Below are 12,187 nucleotides of genomic sequence, written 5' to 3' on the forward strand. Positions count from 1 at the left end.
AAGTAACTCCGCTCAGTAGCATCTCTGGAGAGAAGGAATGTGTGGGTTCGGGTGGGAGGGAAAGCGGTCCCACTTGGGAGCATATGAACATATGATCTTTGCTTGGGAGGAGGAGGAAGGATTTTGTGTCTACACACTTTGGTTACAACACAAAGATGTTTGGTTTAAGAAGGAACTGCAGATGCTGGAAAATCGAAGGTGGACAAAAGTGCTGGAGAAACTCAGCGGGTGAGGCAGCATCTATGGAGCGAAGGAAGAAGTTCGACTTGAAACGTTGCCTTTTTCCTTCGCTCCATAGATGCTGCCGCACCCGTTGAGTTTCTCCAGCATTTTGTCTACCCTGGAGTAACTCAGACTTCAGGAGTTGCCCGAGAACCGGAGAGAAGTCAATGGATAGGGGGTTATTGGGTGGGGACCCCTGTAGAACCAATAGAGAAAGAACGCAAAACAATGGACACGGACTGAATGGGAGGGACAGCGGACGCAATAGAGAAAGAAATGCGGACGCAATAGAGAAAGAAATGCGGACGCAATAGAGAAAGAAATGCGGACGCAATAGAGAAAGAAATGCGGACGCAATAGAGAAAGAAATGCGGACGCAATAGAGAAAGAAATGCGGGTGAAAGCGGCCGCAAAAAGGGACTCTGTCCAATGATTGGCAACGCGGGTACGCGCAAGCGGGAGCGCGTGTTGGGGGCGGGAGCGCGCATTGCTCGGCACGCGTCCCTAACCGTTGGGAGGTTAACACGTGGCGTAGATTGAGGCCAGTCTAAAGGTGAGCCAAGTCAATGTGGCTTTACCTCTCTGCACACACCGTCATTCCCCAAAGCATATTCCAAGCTGTTTTCCTGCAATGTGGTTACTTTTGCAATATCAGAAATCAATCAGGAATCAATGTGTATCAAGGAAGCTATCACAATAAATCTATCCACTAAGGAATATTGGGAAACTAGGGTGCACACCAACGCTATTACTTCATTAGAAGACTTAGGAAGCACGTCCCCAACAACTCTTGACCAACTTCTACAGAAGCATCTTTTCAAAAAGCATCAAAACTTGGTTTGGGAACAACCAAGACCCGGAGAAATTGCAACGAATTGTGGACCCAGCCCAAACGACCACACAAACCAGCCTCCTTTCCATTGACTCCATTTGTACCTCACGATGCCTGGGCAAGGCCAGCAGCATAATCGAGCCAGGAAGTCGTACCCTGACTCCCTCTTCTCCCCTCTCCCATCAGGCAAAAGGTATAGGTGTGAAAATGCACAAGTCTCTTTGTGGGACGGGTGGAATAGTTCTTTCTTTAGTCCTACTCAAGCTTTGCTTTGTCCCATTCCAGACTGCAGATGGACAGGGTCCTTCCTCTGCTAGGCATTTAAGGGCTGAGTCTGGAGGAGACACCCCTCAAACAAGGGAAGGGATATCACGGGGGGAGGGGAAGAGGGGGGGGGGGGGGGGGGCACATGGCTGGCAAGTTTATTTATAGATTGCTTTAAAGAAGTTTCCCAAACTGAAATGTCACCTATCCATGATTTCCAGGGATGCTGCCTGACCCGCTGAGTTACTCCAGCACTTTGTGCCTTTTTTTTGTAAACCAGCATCTGCAGTTTCTTGTATCCTAATGTGAACATTACTGAGTCTGACTCTGAGAATGTATGAAGAATTTTTGCATAGTTTTGTTTATTTATATATTCGTTATTTTGAATAAATAAAATTTTAATAGCTCCCTCCCTCCCCCCTTGTCCAATGCATTCTTGACGAGAACTCAACCATTTCATTCATTATTTGCCCATTCCCACTCTGCCCTAGTTTTGCATTTCCCTGAGTCAGATAAGATCTGACTACGAACCAAACACAAGACAAGAAAAAAGACCAATCAGCCTCTTGAGCCTGCTTTCTTTAAATGAGATAATGACTGATCCAATTGTAGCCCTACCAGTCACCTTCTCATTCTCTTCCCATACCCCTTGACCACATTGTAGTTCAAATATCTGTCACTCTTCGATATTCATCAAATAAAGCAAACACAATGCTAGTATTTATTTCAAGAGGGCTTGTATACAAAACAGGAATGTAATGTTGAGTCTCAATAAGGTGCTGATAAGGTCGCATTTGGAATATTGTGACCAATTTTGGGCACCATACCTGGAGGAAGGATGCGCTAGCTCTGGAGAGGGTCCAGAGGAGGTTTACAAGAATGACCCCAGGAATGAGTAGGTTAACCTATGATGACCATTTGTCGGCACTGGGCTTGTACTCGCTGGAGTTTAGAAGAATGAGGGGGGACCTCATTGAAGCATACAGAATAGCAAAAGGCTTGGATAGATTGGATGTGGAGAGAATGTTTCTACTAGTGAGTGGGAGAGTCTAGGATGAGAGGTCATAGCCTCAGAATTAAAGGAGGTTCTTTAGGAAATAGATGAGGAGAAATGTCTTTCATCAGAGGGTGAATATGTGGAATTCTTTGCCATAGTAGTCTGTGGAGGCCATGTCAGAGGATATATTTATGGCAGAGATAGATAGATTCTTGATTAGTACGGGTGTCAGAGGTTATGGGCAGAAGGCAGGAGAATGGGGTTAGGAGGGAGGGATAGATCGGCCATAATTGAATGGTGGAGTAGACTTGATGGGCCGAATGGCCTAATTCTACTCCTATCACTTATGACCTTATCCCACTTCTGCAGCTCACTGGGGTAAAGAAATTCAACAATTCACGAGCTGAATTTGTTGAGCCTGCTGACATATTCTGAGTTATCAAGTCCATTTCAGATGTGGATTCTGATAAAACATTTGCATTTGGGTGGGGCAGTGGTGAACTCTATCCAAGCTCAGGTAATTTGCTTAAATCTGGACCATGTTAATCGTTACGAATTATATTTTTCCATCCTTTGCAAGTTATTCCGGTTTGGGTTGGAACGGGTAAAGAATATGTTCTAAGTACTCGAGCATGGTTTGAATCAAAGATCTTATAGCGCTATAAGATCTTTGGTTTGAATTCAGATTTGTTGGGGGTCAGGTCAGATTTTAATCTTATGCTTGAAGAGATTTACAGTTGAAGTGGCCCAGCAAACAGCTGAAATCGGCACTTAAAGAAGGTATTGTCCTTGGAGAATAAATTAAAAACTAACGTCAAAGGAATTCTCCAGATTGCTTCTAGATCAGCAAGGGTATCAAAGGTTACGGGGAGAAAGCAGGAGAATGGGGTTGAGAGTGGAAAATAAATCAGCCATGATCGAATGGTGGAGCAGACTCGTTGGGCTTAATGGTCTTATGTCTTATGGTCTTATTTGAAAGCTGGAGTTTTCTGTTTGAGATCATTTATCAGTTTGGCAGGAGCAGTATTGGTTTTGTTGGTGCTTTTCCTGTTAATGAGTTGTGGGTTACCTGCATTAGTTCCCCAGGCTGAGTGAGGTAAGTGCAGAGCTTCCACAGGAGATCCCATTCTATTTATTCATGGGCGTGTTACAGGCGTGAAGTAATTGGAGATGAGCAACAGCCAAGACAGATCCATAAATCTCTTGCTACTGATTAACCTACCCAGACTGCACGGGACTTTCCAACCGACAGAGAGCAACAAGCATAATAACACGAGGAGACTCTACCCCTCAATTCGCATTTATGTTTAAAAAAAAGATGTGCAATGTATTTCTGGACTATTTAAACAATTTGATGAAATCCCTTTGCCTTACAACTCCAGAGACCCGGGTTCAATCCTGACTACGGGTGCTGTCAATACGGAGTTTGCACGTTCTCCCCGTGAATGCGTGTGTTTTCCCCGGGTGCTCCGCCTTCCTCCCACACTCCTAAGACGGACAGATTTGTAGGTTTTTAAGAAGGAACTGCGGATGCTGGAAAATCGAAGGTACACAAAAATGCTGGAGAAACTCAGCGGGTGCAGCAGCATCTATGGAGCGAAGGAATTAGGCAACGTTTCGGGCCGAAACCCTTCTTCAGACTGATGGGGGGTGGCGGGGAGAAGAAAGGAAAAAGGAGGAGGAGGAGCCCGAGGGGTGAGGCACAGGAGAAGACAGCCCGAGGGCTGGGGAAGGGGAGGAGACAGCAAGGGCTAACAAAATTGGGAGAATTCAATGTTCATGCCCGCAGGATGCAGACTCCCCAAGCGGAATACGAGGTGCTGTTCATCCAATTTCCGGTTTTGCTCGCTCTGGCCATGGAGGAGACCCAGGACAGAGAGGTCGGATGGGGAGTGGGAGGGGGAGTTGAAGTGCTGAGCCACAGGGAGGTCAGCTTGGTTATTGCGGACCGAGCTTCTCGGTCTTTTGGCTAAGATCAAGTGTAGTATCTGTTCTTATCAGTGGTAAAAGAGAACATCTGTTCTTATTGGAACAGTGAAAGGGGCTATCTGTTCTTGTTAGAACAGTCCTGGCGGTCCATTAAGGACAAGAGCTGCAGATTACGGTGTAAAATCGTAGCAATGGCAGCTGCAATGGGAGCTAGAGGACAGGGTATCCACAATACCCTCAGGATTAGTGTCAAGGACCTCAGCGAGGGGATGCCCTTCTGTCGAGATACTTTTGTAAAGAAGGTCTTGCTGGAGACCTGCAAGTTTGAGCCCAGGGTTATCTACTGCCTCCAGGACTTCCCGGGTAACGGATACTTCGACGTTACCTTTGTGCTTCCGACAGGATGGCAAAAGCTGATGAAGGATTTCCAGGAGAAGGGGAATGAAGCTCCACTGTCGTTGCTGAAGGTGCAGCCACTCTTCACCCTCCCAAACCAAAAAGAAAGGACGATCACATATGTTCAACCCACATGTGCCCGTAGTGGATGTCCTCGCCTTCCTTGCTCGCTACGTCGACGGAGAAGGGAACAGCGTGGACGTGAAGGATCTGCAAGGGATTTGGATGAGCAAGCGGCAGGTCAAGGTAAAGCTGAGGATGGACAAGGAAGGAGCTCTCCTCCACCCTCCCTCGGTGTTCGCAATTGGAGGAAACCGAGGCTATTTAAGTTACGTGGGGCAGCCCAGACTATGCAGAAGATGTAACAAACCTGGGCATGTGGTGGCCCAATGCAATGCAGTGGTCTGCAAAAACTGCAAAACGGAGGGCCACGAGACAAAAGACTGCCGGGCCAGCAAGAACTGCAACCTGTGTGGGGAGGGAGGCCACCTTTACAGGGCCTGCCCAAAAAGAGCCTGTTCATACGCACAGGCAACAAGAGGGGCGGCTTCCAGCACCCCCAGGGTAGGTGAGACACCCACTACCACTGCCAAGTCCCCAGCAGAAAGGGGAAACAGGGATGAGGACAGCCCAACCACCTCAACCACCTCGAGCCCCCAAGTGCCAGGAGAAATCCAGCACCAAGCCCAGGAGGGAGAGTCGATGGAGGAAGGGGTAGAGCAGTTCTGGACGATGGTGAAGTATCGAAAACACCAGAAGGGTCAGCACACGGAGCAGAGGCCAGAAGGGGTTGGCAAGCCCCAAAAAACCCCCCAAAAAACGGTCTCTCTCCCTGACAGAAGGCAGCAACCTCTCCTCGTCGGAGGATGAGGCGAATGGGAAACCACACAGGAAGAAAACCGGGGAGGAAAGGAGAAGGACCAGGCCGATTGTCCACCAGCACCAGGAGACCGAGAGCAGAGCAGCGGTCGAGGGGCCCCAGCCCCAGGACATCGGGAGCAGAGCAGCGGTCGAGGGGCTCCAGCTCCAGGACATCGGGAGCAGAGCAGCGGTCGAGGGGCTCCAGCTCCAGGACATCGGGAACAGAGCAGCGGTCGAGGGGCTCCAGCCCCAGGACATCGGGAGCAGAGCAGCGGTCGAGGGGCTCCAGCTCCAGGACATCGGGAGCAGAGCAGCGGTCGAGGGGCTCCAGCCCCAGGACATTGGGAGCAGAGCAGCGGTCGAGGGGCTCCAGCCCCAGAGCAGAGCAGCGGTCGAGGGGCTCCAGCCCCAGGGCATCGGGAGCAGTGCAGCGGCCGATGGGCCCCAGCTCCGGGCAACCGGGAGCATCGTAGCGGCCGATGGGCCCCAGCTCCGGGCAACCGGGAGCATCGTAGCGGCCGATGGGCCTCAGCTCCGAGTTTCCGGGAGCAGTAAGCCTGTCACCGGGCCCCAGCCACGAGAGACGGGGGAAGCGGCGCACCCAGAAGGGGGTAAAACGAGCTGCCCCCCCCCCCAACGACACCTCGGGTTACGACACGGGAAACCCAACCCGTTGAGGAGGCCGGGTACCTGAGCCCAGGAAAGGTGAGGCAATTCACCGAAGCGGTGGGCATGAGGGAACAGGAAAATGGCCAGTGACTCTAAAGGACAATGGAGCTCAAACTGGCATCTTTAAACGTGCGCAGTGTGAAGAGCACTGCGCGATGTGTAAATGCCTTACAGTACCTGGCCAAGGTCAAGGCAGATGTGACTTTTCTCCAGGAGTGCGGGTTGCCACACCTCTGCTGTTATCGGAGGTGGTCGCGATGGTGGCCCCACGGACTGTCGGTGTGGTCGGGGGGCAATGACTGTCGTGCTTCCGGCCTGGGGATCTTGCTGCGGGGAGGGAACTTCGCCATCACTGAGGTCAGGGAGGTGGTTGCGGGGCGTCTCCTCGTGGTGGATGTAATGTACCGTGGTTCTCCGCTCCGGCTGATTAATGTGTATGCCCCACCCGTGCGGAGCGAGCGGCAGGCCGTTTTCCAGCAGCTCCCAGTGCTGTTGGCCACGTCCCGGCAGCTCGTTCTGGCCGGTGACTTCAACTGCATCATTGATGCGGCTGGACAATCCGGCAGTGCCGACAACAGACTGGACAGCACATCCAAGTTCCTGATGGAAATGGTGAAAGACGCAAAGCTGCACGACGCCTTCAGCGACCCTGCAGGCGGGTTCCAGCCGCGGTTCACCTGGTCGAGATCGGACGGTTCGGCCCGATCCCGGATAGACTTCGTCTTCACCACGAAGGCCGTCACGGTGAGACACACCGACCTCACGCCGGTGTTCTTCTCTGACCACTGCCTCCTTCAGGCTTCCTGTCACCTACAGAAGGACCGGAAGGCAGGCAGAGGGACGTGGAAGTTAAATGTGAAGCTGTTGACCCCAGAGAACGTTGAGGAGCTAAAGAGGGACTACACACGTTGGAGAACGGTGAGGCCCCTCTTTGACTCCCCGACACTCTGGTGGGAAGCAACCAAGGAGAACATTAAGAGGTTCTTCATAGCCAAAGGGGTTGAGAGAGCAAGACAGAGTCAGAGGGAATTGTGCCAACTCCAGACAGAATTGCAACAACTGCTCCTTCTGCAGTCGAGGGGGGTGGATGTGAGGGAGGAACTTAGAGAGGTGAAGGACCGGCAAGCTCGGCTCTTTACCTCTGAATCCTCCAAGATCATCTTCCGATCCAGGGTCCGCCATGTGGAGCAGGATGAGACGTGCTCACGTTTCTTCTTCCATAAGGTTCACAGGGGGAGCTCTGTGATCAACAGCCTTAGGGAGGAGGACGGCTCGGTAGCATCCTCGCAGACAGACATGATGAGGGTCTGCAAATCCTTTTACACGGATTTGTATGACAGAAAGGCCACAGACAGCACCGCCTCCCAGAACTTCCTGTCCTCTATCACGGAGGTCTTGGAGGACAGCAAGCAGGATAGTCTGGACCAACCACTGACCCTAGAGGAGCTGACTGGCTCCATCCGCTCTTTTGATTCGAGTAAAACTCCCGGAAGTGATGGCTTACCGGCCGAGTTGTATTGGGCTCTGTGGGACTGGGTGGGCCCGGACCTGCTGGAAGTGTACAACGACATGCTTCTAGCCGGCAGCATGTCAGACTCCATGAGGAAGGGCATCATCACCCTAATCTACAAGCAGAAGGGGGAGATGAAGGATATAAAGAATTGGAGACCCATAACATTGTTAAATGTAGATTACAAGATCCTGTCTAAGGCCATCGCCAACCGGGTCAAGTCTGCTCTGGGACGGGTGATCCACCCGGACCAAACCTCTGCTGTACCTGGCAGGAAGATCTCAGACAGCCTAGCGCTGCTGAGAGATACCATCGCCTACGTGCAGGACAGACGGGTGGATGCCTGCCTAGTCAGCTTGGACCAGGAGAAGGCCTTCGACAGGATATCGCACACGTACATGAGGGACGTGCTCTCCAAAATGGGTTTTGGGGAGGGAATCCGAAATTGGATCAAACTGCTCTACACCAACATCCGTAGTGCAGTCCAAATCAATGGGTGGGAATCAGACAGTTTCCCTGTAAGGTCTGGAGTCAGGCAGGGTTGCCCTCTCTCTCCTGTCTTGTTTGTCTGCTGTATTGAACCTTTTGCCGAGTCCATCAGGAAGGATGCGAGCATAAGAGGAGTGACATTGCCAGGCAGTGGGGGCATTCAGGTCAAGACCTCCCTGTACATGGACGATGTCGCCGTCTTCTGCTCGGATCCAAGGTCGGTCCGCAGATTGATCAGCATCTGCGACCAGTTTGAGTCGGCCACGGGAGCCAGGGTGAACCGCAGGAAGAGCGAGGCCATGCTCTTTGGCAACTGGCCCGACCGATCTTCCATCCCCTTCACCATCAAGCCTGACTTCTTGAAGGTGCTGGGGATCTGGTTCGGGGGGCTGAGGCGAGTAACAAGAATTGGCTGGAGCGGATAGCCAAGGTGGGGAGGAAGCTGGAGCTGTGGAGGCAACGCTCCCTCTCCATAACCGGGAACAATTTGGTCATCAGGTGTGAGGTGCTCTCGGGGCTGCTGTACTTGGCACAAGTGTGGCCTGTCCCTCCCTCCTACGCCACGGGGATCACCCGGGCCGTCTTCCAGTTCATCTGGGGGTCGAGGATGGACCGGGTGCTACGGGTCACAATGTACAAGTCGGCAGACAACGGGGGTAAAAGCGTGCCCAACGTCGCCCTCATCCTGATGGCCACCTTTGTGTGTGGCTGCATCAGGCGGAGTGTAGAGCCAAGGCACGTGGGCACTAAGTGTCACTACCTGCTGAGGTTCTACCTGTCCCCGGTGTTGCGAAGGATGGGCCTGGCGCAGATGCCACGCAATGTACCAGTCAGCTGGACATTGCCGCCCCATCTGTCGTCTGTGGAAAGGTTCTTCCGGACCAACACCTTTGACCACAAGTCCATCGGGCAGTGGTCAGCACGGAATGTCCTGCAGGCACTGCAGGGAAAGGACTCGATGGATCCGGTGGCGTGGTTCCCAGAGCAGACTGCCCAGCTTGTCTGGCAAAATGCCTCATCGCCAGAACTGACCAACAAGCACCAAGACCTGGCTTGGCTGGCGGTGAGGGGAGCCCTATCAGTTAGATCCTTCCTGCACCGTCGGAACCTCACTACCAGCGCACGCTGCCCCCGGGACGGTTGCTATGGAGAGGAGACGGTTGCCCACCTCTTTGCAGAGTGTGGATTTGCAAAAAGAGTCTGGAGAGGTATGAAAGGGTCCCTGGAACGATTTATCCCGAACAGCTCCGTCACAGAGGACTCTGTGATTTACGGACTGTTCCCAGGGACACATTCAGAGACTGACATCGAGTGCTGCTGGAGGGTCATCAACTCGGTGAAAGACGCTCTTTGGTCTGCCCGAGCGTTGCTCACCACCCAGCAGAGCGAGATGTCCGTCAGGGAATGTTGCCGACTGGCCCACTGCAGACTGCAGGAGTACGTGCTAAGGGACTCGCTGAAGCTTGGTGCAGCCAACGCCAAGGCTCGGTGGGGGAGGGCCACAGTCTAGGGTCCTTCCGCTGCTGGACATGGGGGGCACGGTATGGTGGAGACGCCCCTCAAATTAAAAAAATTAAATTAAGGGAAGGTATCCCACGCCAAGGGGCCACATGAGTGGCACGGGTGGGGGACATTTTTGTGGAACTTGAAATGTCAGATGGAATTTTCGCACTGTGTACACATTGTATATATTTATTACTTGGACAGGGGCCACAGAGTGGCACGGGTGGGGGACTGTTTGGTGAAATTTGACAAATGTAAAAAAAGAAATTGTACTGGAAAAATTTGTATAGTCTCCGAAAATGTCGGATGAATTTTGTTTGAATGGTTCAGGAATTGTATATATTTACCAATTGAATAAAGTATATTTTGAAATTAAAAAAAAAAAAAAAAAAAAAAAATTGCGGACCGAGCGGAGGTGTTCGGCGAAACGATCGCCCAGCCTCCACTTGGTCTCACTGATGTAGATCAGCTGACATCTAGAGCAGCGGATGCAATAGATGAGGTTGGAGGAGATGCAGGTGAACCTCTGCCACACCTGGAACGACTGCTTGGGTCCTTGAATGGAGTCGAGGGGGGAGGTAAAGGGACAAGTGGGTTAATTGGCTTTGGTAAATATTGTAAGTTGTCCCTAGTGTGTAGTATAGTGTACGGGGATCAGCGTGGACTCGGTGGGCTGAAGGACCTGTTTCCACGCTGTATCTCTCAACTATACCTTGATAAGGAAAAAATGAACTTCTGTAACCTTCTGATATCCATAGCAACAAATATTCACTGAAGGAGGGTGATTGAGAAACAGAGCGAGTTTCAACTTTGAACGTTAACTCCTGCTTCTCAGCCAGCAGACGTGGCTTGACTGGCTGAGTATTTCCAGCATTTTCTGTTTTTATTTTAGATTTTCACCATCTGCACTCTCTTTGAGTTTCTTGAAGACATTGAGCAGGGAAGGGATTTTACTCATAACTTAACAAGTCAACATCATAAGGTTGCAGATTTGTTAAATTTAGAGACTCAACCATTCAGTCAAGGCCAAGGATTATATGAAACCTTTAGGGATTGGTAATTCGTGAGAGGATTTATTTTTCAAAAGGGTGATTAAAACCAGCAGCGTTTGGCTGATCAGTGGAAGCTGGGAATGAGCTGAATGAATGAATGAGCTGGGAAGTTCTGCTGGAATTGTACTCTTCTTAGTTTACTTTAGAGATACAGTGTGGAAACAGGCCCTTCGGCCCACCGAGTCAGTGCTGACCAACGATAGCCCGTACACTAGCTCTATCCGACACACTCAGGACAATTTGCAGAAGCCAATTAACCTACACACCTTGCAGTTATTGGAGTGTGGGAGGAAACTTGGTATTCAGAGATAACTCACGTGGTCACAGGGAGAAGGTGCAAACTCCGTACAGACAACACCTGTAGTCAGATTCAAACCGGGGTCTCTGGCGCTGTATGGCAGCAACTCTACCGCTGTGCCACTGGGCCACAGTGGTCTTTCTGAGGCAGTCCCATAGAGTTGAGAATGATTTACGTCCGTTCTGGATTTGTTAATTCTGAAGTGGCTAATGAGGGCAGTGCAGGAACCATAAACCCTTCCATCAATGCGGCAGGATGTGTCCTGATGGGGTGGGCAGGTGGATAGTTTATGAAGGGGGAGGGGGGGGGGGGGGGGGTCCATGGTTGTGAGATCATCTTCACTTGCCACTGGATGGACAGAATTTACATTGTGAAACAGAGAGCTCTGGAAATGTTTTTCTCTGTGGCGGATATCAGGAAGGAATCTTTCTTGTTATCATGTAGGACATGTCTCCATTCATCAGGGTGCTCTCAATAATGGCATATTTTAAGGTTCCTGGCAATATCCTCACCTTCCCAGATGTAGGATTGGTGATTGAAGGTGTTCCTTTCTGACGTTTTGGATTTTAGCCGGGTTCCCGACAGCTCCCAAGTCTTGGTTATATTTTGAGTTGGGATGCGGCCTTTTCAACTTCTTGATGGTCAGGAGAAGTGGCAAGACTACTGTGGCTAGCTGTGGTACGGGATCAAGGCATACGGGATTAAGGGGTAAGCCATTTAGAACGGAGACAAGGCAACACTTTTTTTCACAGAGAGTGGTGAGTCTGTGGAATTCTCTGCCTCAGAGGGCGGTGGAGGCAGGTTCTCTGGATGCTTTCAAGAGAGGCTCTTAAAAATAGCGGAGTCAGGGGATATGGGGAGAAGGCAGGAACGGGGTACTGATTGGGGATGATCAGCCATGATCACATTGAATGGCGGTGCTGGCTCGAAGGGCTGAATGGCCTACTCCTGCACCTATTGTCTATTGTCAATTGTCTATTGTCATACGCACGTCAAGGACACTCAAGGTTGAGAAGGTTTTTGATTTAAATCTTTTTATTTGAATTTCACAACAATTTGCATACATACAATGATAACAGACAGTGACACTCAAGGCATAATTGTGCAACAGTATGTAAGCGACCCTCAAAGCCCTTACCCTTACCCACCTTCAACCCACCCGAAT

General features: G+C 50.9%; 1 non-coding gene across 1 annotated transcript; it reads left to right on the plus strand.

The window, feature by feature from the left end:
* The first annotated feature begins 4,264 nt into the window (after positions 1–4,264).
* On the plus strand, positions 4,265–4,451 carry LOC116966155. The gene has a single exon (XR_004409913.1). It is a non-coding gene; the product is annotated as a U2 spliceosomal RNA (small nuclear RNA).
* Positions 4,452–12,187: the final 7,736 nt, after the last annotated feature.

Source organism: Amblyraja radiata, chromosome 35 (genome assembly GCF_010909765.2).
Source record: "Amblyraja radiata isolate CabotCenter1 chromosome 35, sAmbRad1.1.pri, whole genome shotgun sequence".
NCBI lineage: Eukaryota > Metazoa > Chordata > Chondrichthyes > Rajiformes > Rajidae > Amblyraja > Amblyraja radiata.